Genomic DNA, 15,072 nt, shown 5'->3' on the forward strand with positions numbered 1-15,072 from the left:
GGGCGTGGCCGCCAGGGATTGGCTGGAGGCCCGGCTTTCCGCGCCTGCGCACTAGGTGCGTGCGACCTCAGGGAGCCTCGGGCGGCGCTCTGCGGGTGGTGCTTGGGGTATGGGGCGCTTCCGGGAGCCGCGGAGCCCGGATGGGCTCCTACAGTTCATACAGGAACGATTCATAGGACGATTTTTTTACGTGGAGCCTTGGACGTCCATTGGTACCTCGCAGGTTCCCTGCGCGGAGAAGTCTCCGCCCGCCCGGACGGCGGACGCACACCTTCGGGTCGGCCCCTGAGCCCGGTGCTTGTGTTTTCGGAACCAGGACCCCTGGCCCTGCCCGAGCGCGGGGCTGGCGTGGGAAGCGGGGCCTCTTGTCCTTAAAGGGAACTCGCCCTGTGAGCGCTGGTGGGACCTGGGGCTCGGGAGGACGACCTGCCTCTCTCCCTGCGCTTCCCACGCCCGTGTTTTCCGCTTGAAATTACTGCACAGGATGCGTGACTTCCAGTTCAGTTTCTCCGCGTTATCGTGTCACCCTCTGAGCCCGGCCTAGAGTCAGAAAACATGCGCATCAGTCGTCCTTTTCCCTTTTTTCTTGAGAAACTTGACCCAACTGTATCTGAAGATACACTCATCGTAGCTTCCCCGTAACCACCGCTCTAAGTTGGGTGAGGAGCGCTGCTGGACTGTGGGCTGCACTGCGTGCAGGTCTTAGGTTCCTGTGCATGACATGACAGGGAACCTTCAACACCGGGTGAAACAAGGCACGAACCGCAGGTGTCTGTCCCAATTCTGTTATGTGGATCCCGGTGATGTCCAGAGATGCCCACTGTTACATGGTGGTATATATGCACTTCAACTGTATTGTGCACATATATTTTCTATTTAAACAGAGTCCTCCAGATAGACAGCTTTTTAACTTCTGTCAAAAGAATGTTGTGGACATCTTTCCATACCAATAAATGTGGTATACCTCTATGAAATCATTCTCTCTTTAAAAAAAAAAAAGTATAATTGTGAATGTTAACTGTGGACTTTGGGTGATTATGATGTCAACGTAGGTTTATCACGTAACAACATATATCACTCTGGTGGAGAAAATTGATAATGGGGGAGGATATGCATTTGGAAGGAGCAGGAAATACATGGGAAATCTCTGTACCCTCCCCTCAATTTTGCTATGAACTTAAAACTGCCATAAAAAAATAAATTCTTAATTTCAAAGTTTTTTTAAATTTTAAGTGTAATTGCCTCTAGAATGTACGAATATGGCTGTCAAAGAATCATGATAAAAACAATGGTCAGGACATCTCTGTGACAAATTTCTCTGAGATCTCAGGCCCAAGCAAAAAGTTTTTCACAGCTAGTCTCAACTTCACATTGCTATAAAAACGACATAGTTATATCTATTTGTGGCCGTCTGATAAGGGATTCCTTCTGAATCTTAGAATCTGACCGATACCCTCTTCTATAGACCAAATAAATTACTTTTCCTCAAGATGGCATTTGTATTAGAAATTTTAGTTGCAGCTTCAGAATGCTTTGAGCCCTATCGTCTTTTTCCACCTGTGTTTTCCTCTCTACGCTTTCTTACCTAAAAAGAGTTGTGTGCATAGCAAGAAAGCAGAAATAGCTTTCACTGGACTTAACTGACTTGTTAGGAGCCAGTGATCATGGATGCGAGAGGGATGTCCGACTGCCGGTTTAGGCCTGATCCTGGACATCCTCTGAGGCGTCCCGGATTGGAGAGGGTGCAGGCTGGTCTGAGGAAATGATCCCCCCCCCCCACCCCCACTCCTGTGCACAAATTTTGTGCACCAGGCCTCTAGTATTATATAGAATTTATTTTCACACAGCCCTTTTCAACTGTATCTCCAAATGTGACTTGGAACACTGAAAGGATTCTCTTCAAAGGCGTGTAATGATCACATGGTCTGAGAATGATGAATATGAATCATTGTGTGATTAAGAATGATTTTCATCTCACATTGCTTTTCATCTGTCAAAGAATCATGATAAAAACAATGGTCAGGACATCTCTGTGACAAATTTCTCTGAGATCTCAGGCCCAAGCAAAAAGTTTTTCACAGCTAGTCTCAACTTCACATCGCTATAAAAACGACATAGTTATATCTATTTGTGGCCGTCTGATAAGGGATTCCTTCTGAATCTTAGAATCTGACCGATTCCCTCCTCTATAGACCAAATAAACTACTTTTCCTCAAGATGGCATTTGTATCAGAAATTTTAGTCGCAGCTTCAGAATACAGGCTATCAAACACAGACATGAACTCTGAGGCGGAACACTCTGAGGAATTGAGGGAATAGAGGGGCTTTGAGAACCGGCAAGGGGAGTTCTAACCTCTCACCTTCGGAGAAAGTGTGCAGGGTTGGGGGGAGGATTCGGGAAGGTCTGTGGGGGTGCTTTCAGTCCTGCTCTTCCCCTGTGTCTGCCCCTCACACTGAGCCTAGTGAGAAAGGCTCAGCTACGTCTGCTTGGCAGGGGAGGGACTGAGTGAGCTGGCAGGTGCTAAGTCCTCGGGAAATCCAAGGCATGATACCCAGAATGAGGGAGAATTGCTTCTGTGTTGGACTTGCCTGCATTCCCAGAGTTGGGGGGCACTGAGGAAGCATGGGGGTCCCAAGGCAGATGAGTCAGGGTGGGGTTGCCTAAGCGAGAAAGAATCCGGGCACTCCTGGAGGCTGCAGGAAGAGTCAGCCGGCACCCTGCAGGTGAGCAGTCCCAGGCATAGACTGAGGAATGCATCAGAAAACTCCGAAGTCTCCGAGGAACTGCCAAAGAGCCCCCACCCCCTACGACTAAAAACGTCCACCTCAACTATCACACAGGCCCAGAGACGGGAAACCCAGCTTCCATAGCCTGGGTCAGGTGAGAACTTTCCCTGTTCTCCACCCCCTGCCCAGTGCGGGAGGGATGAGGAAGGGCAGGTTGTTGGAGGCGGGGGAGGGTGGAGAAGAGGGGGAGGGTGGAGAGGAGGGAATTCAGAAAGAAGCCAGCCCTGTACCTTCCCCAGGAAGCAGTAACCCTCCTATCTGCAGGAAAGGGAGTAGCTATAGTTTCAAATGAAGTTAGAAGCTTAGACAAAGGGACTCATTTATGAAATGAAACTGTGTTTTGCAGTTTTCAGGGGCCTCAGGACTTTTCATCCAAGGTTATGAGATGTTCATTTTAAAGGGACCTCAAGAACAAAATTAAAGTTGCTATCTAGTCGATATGTTCTTGTTCGCCTTGCCAGTTGCATTGTGTCGAAAAACAAAAGTCACTCTCTCCACCACCTGTTGATGAACAATTGGAGATTAATCACCCTTACACAAAAGGATGTTTGTTATAGTGGGACAGTGTTGGCAGAGATGGGTCCCAGTGTGTGATGGCTTCAGCTGGCAGCCACTGCTCCCCACACACTGCCATTGCCCACCACATCTCATTGGACCTGTCTTCCGATTGCCTTCTCTCAAGAGGCAATACTTTGTTATCTATTCACTTCTCCATAGAAAATAGCTTAACCATCAATCTATAATAATAAAAGAGTAATATGCTAATTAGACCGGATGTCATTCCGACATCCTGACGAAGCCGGGCCCCAGGGAAGCCAGCCTGGGTCCCGGGTGCCTGCGGTGGCTGGAGGAGGGACGCCTGGGGGTCGGGTGCCAGAGGGAAGCCGGTGCTGGCAGCCCCGGGAAGGAAGGCCTACTCTTTCACAAATTTTCATACATCGGGCCTCTAGTTTCTTATTATATAAGCTTCTGACTTCCGTACTTACAGGGCCAAGTTATTTTTCCTAAAACAAACGATAAAATGTTTCTTCTCTAATAGCAGCTCTGGTATCAACTGAAGAGACACTATGTTTTTCATCCTACACCCCCTTGATAGCAACCAAAACAAATTGTGCATTTATAAAGATAATTTTTCCTGTTCAGTGAAAATTACAAAGCTGTCAAAAACCATGAAACTCACATGAATGGTGAGACTTTGCTTGACTACCATTCAATGCTTCTGAGTCCTAGTGGTTATTAGGGTGTTATAAGCTTCATATTCACTTAGGATTCCTGAATTCCTGTTCATCAAGTCTACTCAACCTGGCTATAGGACTGACAAAAGTGGGGAGTGGCAGATTAATGGCTGGGTTACCGACAATAAATTGGTGACATTTCCAGCAGGACAGGAATTTCATAAAACTGGGAAGCTTTCTATTTCAAACTATTCAGTGGGAGAATGTTCTGCTAAATAAGCCAAAGATGATTGACAGAATTATTTTTTACAACTCTAATGATCACCCCCAACTGCCCTCCCCTCCTGGCCTGATCACCCCTAATGCCTTGCCTCAGCCCTGCCACCATGGCTTCTGGAAGGACGTCCAGAAGGTCTCCCAGAAGGTCTCCCGGTCTAATTAGCATATTGTCCTCTTATTAGTATGTGTGTGTATGTGTGTGTGTGTGTGTATATATATATATATATATATAATTTTTAGAAAATTGAACAGATTACAAGAAGGGAAACTAGCCCTACTAGATATTCATACTGAAAAATCCCTGTAATTAAAACAATGAGTTAGTGGTGCTAAAATAAACAGATAGGCCGGTGGAATAAATCATAGCAGGGTCACAGCTATCACTGTTTTTGCACAGTGTTGTGGTTTTGCCTAGGGCTGCTTTTCCCCTGCAACAGCAGAGACTTTATGACCCGCGAGCCTATGTATTTACTATATGGCCCTTTAAGAAACAGTTTGCTGACTCCTGGAGTAGAGGGTCCTGAAATAGATTCAGGTACATATAACAATTAGCATGTGATAAAGGTAGCATCTCAAATTACCGAGGCAAGATGTTTAAATAAATGGTGCCGGGGACAATTAATTAGACATTTGGAAAAAGATAAAATTAGATCCATACTCTGACTCTACATAAGAATAAATTCCAGCCGAAACCGGTTTGGCTCAGTGGATAGAGCGTCGGCCTGCGGACTGAAACGTCCCAGGTTCGATTCTGGTCAAGGGCATGTACCTGGGTTGCGGGCACATCCCCAGTGGGGGTTGTGCAGGAGGCGGCTGATCGATGTTTCTCTCTCATCAATGTTTGTGACTCTCTATCTCTCTCCCTTCCCCTCTGTAAAAAATCAATAAAATATATTAAAAAAAAAAGAAACATATTAAAAAAAAAAGAATAAATTCCAAATGGATTAAGATTTCAAATAAAGTAAAAATTAAACTATTAGACAAATACATGAGCGAATATCTCTTCCTACTCTGTGTAGGGAGAGGCTTTGTAATTATGACTAAAATCTGCCTTGATAACACAGCAGTGTTCACTTCCGCAGAGAAGTTGGTACTGATACCGTGTCTCTGACACCCTACTACTAAACATCCTGGTACCAACTCCCTACCTGCCTGGACCTGCATTTGTTGCCCATTTCTAATCTCACTTTACTTGCCTATCTGCCATGACGATCCCATAGGCGACTCTCAATAAATTCAGAATTATTTTGGTTGCAAGTAACAGAAAACCAGCTCACAAGTAAGGATTAGACACCATATGTCACTCATGTGGGCTGTAAAACTGAAACTCATGGACACAAATAGCAGTGTGGTGGTTGCCAGAGGGAAGGAGGTGGGGGAGGGTTGAGGGATGAGGGGCCTATATATGATGACGGAAGATGATTTGACTATGGGTGGTGGGCACACAGCACAATATACAGATCTTGTAACATAGAAATCCACACCTAAAACCTATATGATTCTGTTAACCAATGTCACCCCAATAGATTTGAAAGAATAAAAGTTGGACGAACAAGGGTTTCTCATATTAACAAGAAATCTGAAGGCAAGTGGTGGCCTGTGCCCATACAGCAGCTCAGTGGTATCAGTCCCGCAACTCTGTGGTTCTCTTAGCTGCTCCCTCATGGTGCGGGAAGGCGCCCAGCATCAGCATAATGACTGCCAGTTGTTCAGAAAAGGAAGAAGGGAAGAGGGGATGGTGCCAGCCGTGGCTGTCCCTTTTACCAGGAAAGAAAACCTTTCCAGAATCTTCTCAGCATTCTTGTATGCATGGCTTCATAGCCAAAATTATGTCAAGGGGACTGGAATGGGCCCTAATAGCCTTGCCAAAGTTATTTTTTTAAATACATTTTATTGATTTTTTTTTACAGAAGGGAAGGGAGAGGGACAGAGAGCCAGAAACACTGATGAGAGAGAAACATCGATCAGCTGCTTCCTGCACACCAGTCAGGGCCAAAGTTATTTTTTAAAAATACATATGCATAGCCCTGACTGGTTTGGCTCAGTGGATAGAGCGTCGGCCTGCAGACTGAAAGGTCTCGGTTCAATTCCAGTCAAGGGCATGTACCTGTGTTGCGGGCACATCCCCAGTAGGGGGTGTGCAGGAGGCAGCTGATCGATGTTTCTTTCTCATTGCTGTTTCTAACTCTATCCCTCTCTCTTCCTCTCTGTAAAAGATCAATAAAATATATTTAAAAAAAGAAGAAAGCTGGCCCTGACCGGTTTGGCTCAATGGATAGAGCGTCAGCCTTCGGACTGAGGGGCCCCAGGTTCAATTCCGGTCAAGGGCATGTACCTTGGTTGCGGGCACATCCCCAGTGGGGGGTGTGCAGGAAGCAGCTGATCGATGTTTCTCTCTCATCGATGTTTCTGACTCTCTATCTGTCTCCATCTCCCTTCCTCTCTGTAAAAAATCAATAAAATACATTTAAAAAAAAAAAAGAAAGCTGTAAAAAAATACATATGCATAAAATATAGCTCACAAATGCAACAGAAATAACTGATTTTTGAAAGAAGGCCCTTTTGTCTATGAGTCAGATGCTATCCCGACTTCTGATGAGAAACAAAATAATTAAACCAATTTTGTTACTTATGAGACAGCTTTGAGAACTTCCATTTGAATGAGTTCTAACCACAAAGAGCAAATTCAGCATTTGTCTCTGCTTGAACTGGGTTTGTATATGTTGGCTGATGCTTGAACTATATTAATATTTTTTATGTTGTTAACATTTCCTGGTCTTTGTCAGCATTCTGCTCTGACCTGTGCAACAATGAGCTGAAGTCCATATGTAGGCCATGGGGTGATCCCACCTGGCCACTGTGGCTCAGTGGTTGAGTGTGGACCTATGAACCAGAAGGTCAGGGTTCGATTCCATGGTCAGGGCACATGCCTGGGTTGCGGGCTCGATCCCCAGTGTCAGGCGTGCAGGAGGCAGCTGATCAATGATTTGCTCTCATCATTGATGTTTCTATCTCTCTCTCCCTCTCCCTTCCTCTCTGAAATCAATAAAAAAAAATATATATTTTTTTTAAAAAAAAGCATGGTCTCTGTGTCCACACAGCCACCTTCATCAAAAGTCTCTGTCAGAGCTTGTTAAAATAAACCTGTTATGAGACAGGTTAATTTAGTTCATTTTCAAATATGCACTTACCAGATGATCATCTATGTCTGTTGAGTATCAACACCGGAAAGTTAAACTTTATCTCAATTTCACCTTTATAATAAAGCTGTTTTATCCTTTTTTTCCCTTTTCAAGTGAGAAAATATTCTCTAGGTTCATGGCACAGTTGAAGACTAATGTATGAAATAAATCCACTTTCTAAAAATATTTTCTGATGATAAAAGAAATATAATGAATTTCTTTTTAAAATCATGATTAGTACAAGAAATGAAAAAAGTGGAACATATAATAATCCTGCCCCTTAGAGTAACCAATGTGGTGTGTATAGAAATGGCCTCGACTTGTGAACTTAAATCAGAATAAGAACCTCACTGTCTTTCCTTGTCACCAAAGAATTAAGTTAGTGGAGACTGGCATAGTGATGTCACTTGAACTTAATGAAAACCTGGCCTTATTAAAAGTCTTTGGAATGCTTTCCTGTTCATAAGTTGGGCAGCTCCTGTGTTCTCCAGGTTTTCCGATTGCTTGCTAACCTCTGATGGAGTGTGAAGTTGAGGCTTTACCATCTCTTCCCAAGGAATGCAAATGTTCTCTCCTCCCAGAACCTTTCTTTCTCCCCAGCAAGTGCTTCTACCTACAAGACGTGCAGTGAGGAGGTCAGCTGAGTCGATTAACTTATTCCTTGAAGTTTTTAAAAAATATATTTTTTAAATATATTTTATTGATTTTTATAGAGAAGGAAGGGAGAGGGATAGAGAGAAACATCGATGAGAGAGAAACATCTATCAGCTGCCTCCTGCACACCCCCTACTGGGGATCGAGCCCACAACCAAGGTACATGCCCTTGGCCAGAATCACACCCAGGTCCCTTCAGTCCACAGGCCAACGCTCTATCCAGGGAGCCAAACAGGTTAGGGCTAAAAAATATTTTTATTGATTTTTTTTGTTTTTAGAGAGAGAGAGGAAGGGAGAAAGAGAGAGAAATATCAATGTGAAAGAGTAACATTGATTGGCAGTCTCCTGCACATCCCCTACCGGAAACCAGAATCGAACCAGCCACCATTCGGTGCCTGGGATGACACCCAATCAACTGAGCCACACCAGCCAGGGCTATCCCTTGAGTTTGAAAGTGCAATTCCTTTCAATCACCTCCCACCCTCAATATCCAACACCTGGGGAAATTCTCAAGCCTTCCCCTAAGAGTTCTGAAAACTTCCATGGATTTTCTTTGAAGTCCCCCTTGGCCTTATGGGTAATGTTTCTGTTTCACCCCTTTATCATCCCAGAATGCACAGCTCAATCCCATTTCCAGGTTCCACAAGAAATCTCTTTGCCCCACACCTGTTATATTTGAAAAGTCTTTACTGGAGTTTAGAGGATTGCATGGCTCAGCACCCAACATTTCACCACCTCCTTGGCCTCCTCTTGTCCTTTTCTCCTGGATCCCTCTGCCTCCAGCCCCAAATTCTTCCCGCTCAGTTATTCAGGCAGCCTCCTGTGTTCTCGTAAGCCCATGGTTCCTAAAATTTGGTCTCCAAACCAGTAGCACCAGCAGCTTCCGGGAACGTGTTAGAAACGCAAACTCTCAGACCCAACCCCAGATCTACTGAATCAGAGACTCCTGGGGCAGGGCACTGGCAATCTGTGTTCTAACAAGCCCTCTAGGGCAGCGGTTCCAACCTTCCTAATGCCGCGACCCTTTAATACAGTTCCTCATCTTGTGGTGACCCCTGATTTCATTGTTACAAATTGAACATAATTAAAGCATAGTGATTAATCACAAAGACAATATGTGACTATATATGTGTTTTCCGATGAAAGGGATGTGTTTCCCCGTGAAAGGGTCGTTCAACCCCCAAAGGGGTCTTGACCCTCAGGTTGAGAACCGCTGCTCTAGGGCTTTTGATGCCGGTTCAAGTTTAAGAACTTCTGCCTTCTCATCATTATGTTTATAAGCTCTACGCTGCGTCTGCCTCTGAAGTTATTTTGTGAACAAAGGAGCACCCACACACACGCACTCCCACCAAAAGAGGCATCCTCACCCCAGCGACTGAGAGGACATGTAGATCCCGATCAAACTATATTCCATAGCCATTAGAACACATTTGCTTCTTGCTTTTCTTTCTCTCTACCATTCCACTTCCTCCTGAACTTTTCTTTCCACGGTGACCTCTGGAACTTCTGTTTCCAGGAAAACAAGGTTCCCTTACTTGTTAGGAGACACAGAGGCAGGGTGAGGCAGGCATTCTTGTGACGACACCAGACTGACTTACTGAGTGGCCGAGCCACTCCAGGGCAACCTGGGTGTTTTGTAGACAATGCATTCCGGACACTTAAGTGTAGAGCTTGTGAGGATCAGGTGTGCATGGAATTAATTAGCAACACCAAACTCTGAGAGGTTGAAAGGCTAATATAAATGAGAGGTGCTCCCGCTACACCAACAGCTAATTAACTCAAAGGCGTTGGTTGAGTTACTTTGAGGAGCAGAGGACATACAGGAAGGGAAGAGACGTGACACAACCCCAATCCCAACCCCACCTGCCCCAGAAGTTTACGACCAGGTCATGAGTAAATTCTCCAAGAAGCAGGGGATACCCCATTCCTTTCCTAGAGGCTGATGCTCTTTCCAAGGAATGGAAGGAGACTTCACTGGGCTGAGGACCTCTTAGAAGCACAGCCAATTCTTTCTGAGATCTGTCTCTTCCATCTCTCAAGTCCTGGCTACCTTCGGTCACTGCCATCTCTGGCCATCTCTCTCATGCACAGTCAGCCCCTTATTGCTCTGATCTTTCTTTCCCTGACCTAGTTTTCTACCTTCCCACTTCCTCCTGAACTTTTCTTTCCACTGTGACCTCTGGAACTTCTGTTTCCAGGAAAGCAAACTCCCCCATAGATTCCACCTTCCCAGTCAGAGTTCCCTCCACTCTGAAAGCTGGCTTTCTCCAGAGGCACCATGTGCCCTGAAGCTCCCGCCAGGAACACTGCTCTTTCTCCCACGCTCAGGTGCAAGAACCACCCGACCTCATCAGCACAGTCTGTGTTTGTCCTTCAGCCCCCACCACCAGCAAAACCTCGGCCCCCAGAGCTTCCCTCAGACGTGCTGTGACCCCAGAGGGTGACTCGCAGGGACTTTTTGCTCTTCTCCCCACGTTCTTAAATTGGGCTCGCTGTCTCTTCAAGCCATTGGAGGCTTGCCCTGATGCTGCCTCCCTAACCCCCCGCCCCACCCCCAGCTGCTCTGTGACCCAGCCAGACCTCCAAGTCTCACAGGCCCCCCATCATCCAGTCCCTACAGCTGCTACCTGAATCCCTCGGGGGTCTCCATTTACTTCATCTTCCTTCACATCTTCCACCCACCAGGCATCCATGTCTTTTCCTCTTTCTTTTTTGTTTTGCTTTTCCCTCCCAGCTTTAAGATATCGTTGACAAATCACATTGTGTCAATGTAAGGTGTACCATGCAATAATGGGTATATGTATATACTGTGACATGATCACCACAAAAAAGCAGGTTGACACATATCACCTCACACAGCACTCTCCTCTTGTCCTTTTCCCTTCTCAGACAAGCACAAGTTAATGCTCTCCATGCACGCTGAGCATGCAAACGGATCTAGGGGTTGCGGTATACAGCCCCGCACAAGCTGCCGCAGCATTTTATACCCTTAACCACCTCTGTCTTCAAGAAAGGCTCTCATATTTGGTTTTCAGGACAACACATCCTCTGATCTTCTTCCTTTGGGGGGTCCTTTTCTACACCTAAGCTCCATGTTCACTCATGTTCCTTTCTTGGGCACCGTTTTCCTTTCACTCCACTCATTTCTCTTGGCCAAACTTAACTACCATCGCTTCAGTTACGGGAGATAGGATGGAGATTCCCAGAGTTACAGCTTTAGCGGGGCCTCCTTCTCCACGCCAGCGCCGCTGGTTTTCCTGCTCACCGGACGTCTCTTCTTGGGTGTCCTCCAGGTACCTTATCATGAACATGTCCTCAATCATAGTCTGTGTCGCCAGCTCAGTGAATGGCTCTATCACTCTGCTAAGTGCCCAAGACTAGCGGTCTCTTCATTCCCACTTCACCTTCACTCTCTACAATTACAACATCTAGAGTCAGGTCCTGACCTCTTGGTTCAGGTCAACAGGATTCCTCTTGGATATTCGATCTCATGGGACTCCCCACCTTGAGCTTTGCTCTCCTCCAACGCAGGGCTTTCCCATCTGTTTCTCATCATGGTACACACAGCTTTTGCCCGGCACACTGGGGTACCACTTAGCCTGTGGGATGAAGCTGTCGGGTGATGCCTACTGCCTCAGAGACTAAGGCGTTTGTAATCTTGGCTCACGTCAGTCACAGCTGTTCATGCCATGCTGAGGAGCCCTGGGCTAATTGCTTCACCCTCCCCCGACAGAGTGAGCTTTCTAAAGCACAGACCTTTCCCGGTCCCCGTCGCCCAGATCCTTCCGTGGCTGCCCAGCAGCTTGCACCGCTCTTCAAGGCCCAACCCTGCGTCCTCCTCCAGCCTCCTCACTTCCTCTTGCCTTCTCCTCGCAGCCCCTTCCTCATGCTCCAGTCACACCAGAATGACTTGCCTTTATTAGCCAGAGGGGCCTCTGAGCGCTCACCCTGCACTTCTTCCATGGCTGGCACTCACTACCATCTAAACATGTACATTAACCAAGGGCAGGGACTATCCTGGGAATCGGGTCTGGCCCATAGTAAGAAGTCACATGTATCTTGAAGAGTGAGTGCAAGAGTCAGCTTTTGTGATAGAGCACTAAACTAGGGAGGAGAAACTTGGGTCCTGGCTGTGCCACTCACCTGCTGAACCACCCTAATGGCTTCAAATAAATGAAGGTTTACATTTGTAACAAGGACTACAAATTTCTGTACTAGTGGAAATCAGAAAGTAACTACATGTAAACAGTCTCTTTTTAGTAATACTTTTTAAAAATCCCCAATTTATGAAGACAGCAAACATGGACCCTCCCCTCGCCCCACCACTCCTCTTTCCCTAGTGTTGGGTGTTTAATGCTTGGTGTGAGGAGGTGAGGCAGGTGTCCAGGTGGAGGTGAAGGTCCCAGAGCCCCTGTGCCTCCTCTCTTCCTGCCTTCATTCCCTTCTCTCTAGGTTCCAGGAAACAACAGATAAGCTGTTTGAAGGCTGACTATATGCTGTTTCAGGGCTGACTATGAAATAAGGTCGAAGTGAAGGCGGTAGAGAGGTAGGTAACAGAAGGTCCAGGGCAGGCTCTTCAGTAAGTCCATTCAAGGTTATCCTGATCTTCCCAGACCAGTCACCAAACAAAAAGCTTTAGTCATAAAGAAAATGGGTTACGTTAATGCTACACGTTATGTTGGGCAGCGACTCTAACTGAAACGAAGCCAATAAATGACCCAGCTCAAGAAGAAAGAGAATGTCACTCCTCCCAAGAAAAAGAACATAAGGAGCTCAGCCACTGTTGAGGGCCTTTCATCCTGAAATTCTGTTGGGTTGTTTAGGACTGAAACCAAGTGTCAGACCAAAGTCATTGCTTCTATTAGGGCTCCTGCCAAGTAGTAAATTTACAGTTCAAAGGCCTTGCTAATAACGCAGATCTTATAATGCTGGCCATCAAATGCTAAACCATTGAGTTGTTGCATTCATTGTTGGCAAACTAAAGCTTATACTATGGTATTCTTAATCATTTATATATTTCTTCTTTGTGAGAAACAATAGCTATAATAACCATATACACATATATACACATATAAATACATCACTAGCTATTCTGGTATGTAATCTAAACCCATATATTAATTATTACTTTTATTTCCATAGGTTTTTTTTTTAACTTTTAGGTATACATTTCTTATTTGACCTTCACTCACATTTGCTTTTAATTTTTTTTCTAATACACACAATAGAGTAGTAGACAGGCATTGAGGTTTGATGGGCTGAGAAACAAGAAGCATGGCAATGATTGGATGTGAGGAGTGATGAGGGAGAGGAAGGCTTCAGCAGCTCATCATTTGCAATATGTGCCTCTGGAGATAAAATTACTTTTCTCCTACCTTTCAAGTAAGAGATGGCGGGGTTGTTGAACTAGATCTGCCACACTATGGTGGCTTCCTGCAGGAGGATGGGCCCAGAGCTGTATTTTCTAGGAAGTGATCAGTCCTCTGGGTGTAAGGCTTGGAAAGGAGAAACTGACCAATCCGAGGGAACAGAGCAGTGATGGGATGTCACCCTGAAATGACAGTATGTTTATAAGACGTCATTTTGCTAGTAGTCTTGTTCTTGCTCTCCTGTTGGTTTTGGAGAAGCAAGCACCCCTGTTGGGAACTGGCTGTGAAGGGACCCACGTGGTGAGGATCTGCAGGTCACTTGAAGCAGGCCCACAGCTTCAGGGCACTGAAGTCTGCCATCAGCCCAAATGGGCCTCACAGTGACTCCTTCCGCAGCCAAACCTCAAAAAGAGAACACAGCTCAAACAGTCGCAGTCTGGTGAGACCCTGAAGCAGAGGACCCAGGACTTTTCACCCTCAGAAACTGTGAGCTAATCAGTGTATGTTGTTTTAAACTGCAAAAGATAAAGTTGAACTAACTAGGAATATTTACTTTTTCAGCAACTCCGTAGGCACAAAAACTTTTAAGTCCAACAACTCTCCACTGCCTAATTTCCTAAAAACCTTATAACCTATTGCTGTCCAAAAGAAAGTGAAGTTTTTTTTTTATTAAAAAATACATTTTTATTGATTTTTAGAAAGAGAGGAAGGGAGAGAGATAGAAACATCGATGAGAGAGAAACATCAATTGGCTGCCTCTTGCACACCCCCTACTGGGGATCAAGACCACAACCTGGGCATGTGCCCTGACCAGGAACCAAACCAGTGACCTCTTGGTACACGGGTTAACGATCAATCACTGAGCCACACAGGCCAGGTGAAGGTGGAAGGTTTTTAGAAGGAAAATTAAAAAGGCATTTATAGAAGTGAAATTCAGCAGTAATATTTTGAACATGAAGGATACAGAACTTGCTAGGAGGGATTTTGTGACATGACTGACCATCATAATTTTTTTTAAAATTGATTTTTTTTAGAGAGAGAGGAAACATCAGTTTGTTGTTCCACTTACGCATTCATTGGTTGATTCCTGTATGTGCCCTGACCAGGGATGGAACCCACAACCTTGGACTGTTGGGATGACACTCTAACCAACTGAGCTACCCGGCCAGGGCACCATGGTTATTCTTGGCAGCCACCTTTTGCTGCACTCTTTTCCTTTTCCTTCTCTTTCTCTTTCCCACTCCCCTCCTCATGAGCACTCCTCTACTTCTCCTTCTTCTTCTGCCTCTTTTATATTCCAGAAAGGATGTTTGGCACTTTGCACATATCCTATCAGGAGACAGAACATGTGTATTTTTCTCAGATGAACAAACTGGGGATGAAGTAGTTGTTCTCATCTAGTAAATGAGGCAGAGGTAGGAGTCAGACCCAGGCCTGCTGGGCACAGATGCCCAGGTTCTCTCCGCCACCCCAGTGTCAGCAAGTGCCCAGGGCTTGGTGGGCAATCTGCTTCATTAGAGGCCACCTCTTTATTTTCCTTCTCTTCTCTCTCTCTCTCTCTCTCTCTAGTTGTGGGGCCAGGAAACCTATAAACCCTTAGGAAACAGCTAGGTGACAATACCAGGA

Source organism: Myotis nattereri, assembly GCF_964212035.1.
Source record: "Myotis nattereri genome assembly, chromosome: 3".
In the NCBI taxonomy this organism is placed as follows: domain Eukaryota; kingdom Metazoa; phylum Chordata; class Mammalia; order Chiroptera; family Vespertilionidae; genus Myotis; species Myotis nattereri.